The sequence below is a fragment of the Numida meleagris genome, chromosome 19, assembly GCF_002078875.1.
Source record: "Numida meleagris isolate 19003 breed g44 Domestic line chromosome 19, NumMel1.0, whole genome shotgun sequence".
NCBI lineage: Eukaryota > Metazoa > Chordata > Aves > Galliformes > Numididae > Numida > Numida meleagris.
In genome coordinates, this window is record NC_034427.1 from 9,088,517 (window position 1) to 9,093,668 (window position 5,152).

The 5,152-nt window shown below is 47.8% G+C and overlaps 1 long non-coding RNA gene across 1 annotated transcript; it reads right to left on the minus strand.

The window, feature by feature from the left end:
- Positions 7 to 5,152, minus strand: LOC110408263. Its single transcript, XR_002444258.1, has 3 exons — positions 5,095 to 5,152; positions 4,502 to 4,602; positions 7 to 591 (listed from the first exon to the last, which is right to left on the minus strand). It is a non-coding gene; the product is annotated as an uncharacterized LOC110408263 (long non-coding RNA).

The following is a 5,152-nucleotide window of genomic DNA, read 5'->3' on the forward strand; positions in this document are numbered from 1 at the left end:
CAACCAAACAGTTCAGCACACACAGGTATGGCCCAGAAGGAGATGGAGAGAAGGATGACAGCATCCTTGGGCAGCAAACACTGCTTCTCTTCCAGAGCCCACAGGCAGCCCAGGAGAGCAGCTTGAGCCCAGCAGACATCACTGACAGCCCTTGCTGCTCCAGTTCCACATTAAAGCTGGAGATCTTTAGCACAGAAGCTGCACCTTCCTTACCAGTAATGGTACGGGAATGCACAGCAATGTTCCTGCATGCTTCCATGAAAGCAAGTCCCAGCTCTGAGAGGGAACAGAGAGAAAAGCAGGCACCAGAGATACAGCCCTCCTGTGCGAGGCAGGAGTCCTGGTGTTTGAAGGCATCTTGGTCAGGCCAGCAGTTTTGGGGGGTGACCAAACAGTTCAGCACACATGGGTATGGCCCAGAAGGAAATGGAGAGGAAGACTACAGTCTCCTCCGGTGGCTTGCACCCCAAGAAATTCCTTAGCCTTCTGGATTCTCATTTTGTGTTAATCCAGGGCAGCAAATGCAGCATGCGCATTTATTTTCTGCAGTGCTCATTTTGACTCCATAAGCCCAGTGTTTTGGGATGAGTGCTGTAAAGGGGGAAAAGAAAAATAAATCAGGATTACCACCTCAAACCACTGAGTACCACAACATGCTTTGTGTCCATGACAAAACTCTGCCAAAAGCCCTCCTCCATTTGGCATCCTCACTCTGTTCAGTGTCCTCTCCTCATGTAGGAAAATCCAACGTATTCCTGCTGCACCTTCAGTCCCAGTGCCTCTGCTCCACTCAGCGTGACCCCAGACCTAATCCAATCACAGAATTTTTGAGTTGGAAGGGGCCCTTGAAGTCCATTGGTCCAGCACTCCCTGCAATGAACAGGGACAGCTACATCTCCATCAAGTGCTCAGAGCCCCTCCACCCTGAGCATCTCCAAACCCCCAGTTCAATCATGAATGTTCACCCTTACATAACAGATCACTATTCCACTTTCTGTTCCTCCAGATCAGTGGGCAGACATCCATTCCATGATGGCTTTCTTCCTCAGAGATCTTCCCTACCTCCTTTGGCATCTCCACACCAGAATGAAGGCCAGCAAGATTTCATCTATGAAGTCCAGAAGGAATTCTCCCAGCCCATTTCTTGGAAAAAAAAAAAGTGATCGCCTCCTCCGCTGGAGGGCTTCTATGCAGACAGCAAAGTAACAACAGCCAAAAAAGAATGAGCCAAAAACAAAGTCCTCTTTCCAGGTGATGGCTGCCCAGAAAGAGCACATGAAGGCAGCAGATGACACTATGAAGAGATGCTGGATTTGCAGAATGCAGCCAGAGCATCAACAGATCAAGGACACGTTCAGTGCAAGCACCATCCCCTCCCTCCCTGCTCAGTCCCCACTTTCCACTCAATAACTGAAAAATAAGATTCAAGCTAAAGAGTACACACAAATGTGGTAACTAATTAGAATATCCATAACAGATCAGTGCCAATGGTTGTATCCGCTGTTGTCTCAGTTTGGTTGACTCCATGAACACTGTTCCATAACTTCAAGAATTTTTGCTGCTTTTGCAGAGATCAGCCCACAGTCCCCTGCACTCCATAGGAGCAGAAGCCCACAGATTTTTGCCTTTTCCTTTCAGGAGGTGAAGCCCCTGTATCAGAGCTGTTTCGCCACCTTCAGCACACTTCACTGTGCTATTTAATCAAGGCCATTGTGAGCAGAGAATTAATTTCACAAGATGGGAAATTATTTCTAACAGAGATAAGGAGGTAGGCTGGGGGATGCAGCGTGCTGGGCCAGTAGGAGAGCAGAGGGTCAGAAACCCATCCATCACTGCTGGGCGGATGGAAACTAAGAGCATGCAAAATTTTAATTAGCAACATTGGTACTCTCACCATCGATGGGCAGGTGGAATGTGTTCTTTGGATATTCATCATTACTCTGAAATCCAGCAACTAACAATGCGCACAAAAGGAGATGCCTCATTTCTCCCACCACTGCCTGTGGTGTAAGCACTGAGAACACTTCTGGCTGACATGCACGCCCTTCTCCCATCAGAACTGATGGCACTGGCACACATTGCCATCTGCAGCACATTGCCATTGATCAAGCCACTTGTTTCCCTATTATAGAGCTGGGTTAAACTATTTAGTAGGGTGAGAAACAGATGCCACAGGCAGGTTGCTCTGTTCTCTGCCATTCAAGATGTTTGTAAGCACAAAAGGTCCTGCTTTGGGGATCAATAGTTCATGCATTTCAAGGGTCAGCTCTGAGCATCACTGCTCCCTTCACCAGGTCAGTGCAGAGCAGCACCACCAAGCACTGCATCTCTCAACACCAAGGAAACAACCAGAGCAGGTACCAGCATTCTATATAGAGAACTACATGGCAGATAGAGATATCAGAGCAAGAATTTTCCAGAGGTGGAAAACCTGCAGAACATTCATGGAAAGCGAGACCTGGGGCAGCCGAGCTGTGGAAGAGCACAGAGCAGTCTGTGCTCACCCTGCACTGGCTCAGCAAGACAGAAGATGCTGGGCTCCGTTTATGAGCACTGATTGCTTTACATAATGCCACAGATCTATGGCAAACAGCATCAGAGGAGCTGACAGGAAGCAGTGAATGAGAAGTCAGGGCAGAATGGAAAAAACAACCACCATCCCTCAGGCTCAGAACCACCTCTCCAGAGTCCCTGCTGCGAAGGGATTCAGTACTACTTCACAGAGATGGTGCTGACAAATTCCCTTCCTCCAGCTATGTTATAAATCATGCAAGAACGCGAGGGAAGAAGGATTCCAGAAGTGGATTATCCGCCTTCCATCACTGATGAACTGCTTTGAAGAATGAGAAATAACATCTATTAAGAAGAGGGCACGTTGACTTCAATATTTGCAATACGAATTCATTGTAGCTTCTGCATTTGCTCCATCAGTCTCCTTTTGGAGATGGCAGAAGTCTCCACAGACCCTTTCCAGGGATGCAAAGCATCAGAACCGATAAACTAAAAATACATACAAGTTCAACAGGAATAAGCAGGGGCCTAGGAACAACCAACATCAGAAAAAAAGGCTCCTCCAGATTCCTGGTGCTGAGGCTGCAGGCAAGGGCTGATCCTCAACAGGCATAGCATACAATAAAAAACTCATGCAAGAGACAGCTGATCCCTGGGTGCACCTCAGCAGTAAAACTGGAATCAATTGATTGCTCTTTCTAAAGCAGTAGGACCGAAAAACAAATATATTTCCTGCCCATCTCAAGCATAAATACAAAGGAAATCTCTCCACTTCTCCTCTCATCTTTCTCCTTCTATTTGCTTTCCAGCACCCAAATCCATGTGGTTACTACGCCAGGGAATACATCTGCTCCCACTCCATCCCCTGGGAGTATGCAGTGGGAGAAGAGAGAGCCATTCTGCTCCCAAAACCCGAGTGCAGCCTCACGAGAAGAGCTGCTTCAGTCCTGCTCAGTTCCTCCCACATTCCCTGCGTGCCTTGGTCATACCCCTCAGCCACATCCAGAGGGACAGCAGCCACCCACAGCAAGGGTCCCACAGCCCTCAGGCATCAATACAGGGCTCTCAATAAGGGGAGTAACTTAACATCAGCAGCCACCTGTATTTTGCAGGACAGCCTTACATCATGAATTCATTTAAAGTAAAATACCTCAAGTTCTAAGAGGAAAAGGCGCGTGCCTGACACCACCACCCCCCCCCCCTTCACAGATACTTTATTGTTTGCCACCATTATTAGCAATTTTCCAGGGAGTGATCATTTCAGGTGGTTCTGAATGAGCCCATTAACCATCTTCTCTGTAACATTCTATCCCTCTTTATAGCCTCATTCCTTTTTCCATCTCAAACCCATCAACTCTGAAGTGAGCAGATCTCTGCAGTCTCATGAGACAAACCCTCCTTCCTCCAGCCATTCCCTCCCCAGGACATAGATGTTGGCCCCCACTCTGTGTACAGGCACCCGGTGACCATTGCTCAGTACTGTGGGCCCCCACAGCCCAGGTGCCAGGAGAGGAAGGGGCTCTGATTTAGGAGAAGGAGATGACAGCGGTGCTATTTGCACTGCCACCATTAAGACAGAAGCAATGATGCACACAGATCCTCCAAGCCCCATCCCAGCACCTCATCCTCTTGTCCCTAAGGGAAGAGCACATCTCTGTGCTCAGATGGCAGAAGCCCTTCAGGGCAGAGACCTGCTCACCACCTCTGCCCTGAAGTCATTTCATACAGCAAGCATCGTAGGACAACAAATTTACTGCAGAGTAGTCCAGCACTGAGATATTCAGTGGCCATTTGCTCTTTGCTTCCCTCTGAGCTTTCTTTTCTCAAGGTGATGTCACTCAAGATCTTGTTGTTATTTAGATCACTAGCAGCAGAAGCTCACCAGCTTGCTGTTGGGCAGCTTGTTTCCACAGTCCTGCCCCACCTAAGCTCAGTCCCTGAAGCATTCTCCTGTTCTGTTTTCTAGCAAGAAGAAATTATAGATGCTTACAGAAGATTTCAAGGAATTGTAGAGGGAATTATATTCCTGTCCATTTTTCAAAGGCTTGAATATCCGCCTTTAGAAGATTCCAGTCGCTAGCAAAACCATCTCTAGGAAGAAAAAAAAGGAAATGAGAGAGAAAAGGAAGACAAATGCCACTGAGCCATCAGCTAGGTACAGAATATGTATGTAAATAATATGCAACAAGCAGCAGAACCATAAGGCCTTCTTGCATATGCTATTTATGTGACTGTCATGCTCATTCTGAAGATGTCATGCAAAGAGCCATGCCAGCAGTGCTGTACATATGCTCCAAATTTCATAATTTTATGTGGGATTGAGAGTCAACTGCTCTGCTGGGATGAGTTGGTTCCAGCAGAACTGTGCTGCTTTACAGGAGCCAAAAACCAGGGCCTGAAGGTTTGACAGAAAAGGGTAACACCTCTAAGCAGCACGCAGCCACGCAAGCCCCACGCTCACAGCTCCTTCTGAAAAATAATCAGCTGCCCTCAAGAGAACAGCCTCCCCTTGTCCTGCAGCACACCATGCTGCTCAGACACCCCTCCCAAAAACGATACTTTACCTCCAACCCAAAGCCTTACCTAGAAGCAGTGCCACTACTGCTCAGCTGCACCCACATCTCCCACTCCACCACATTCC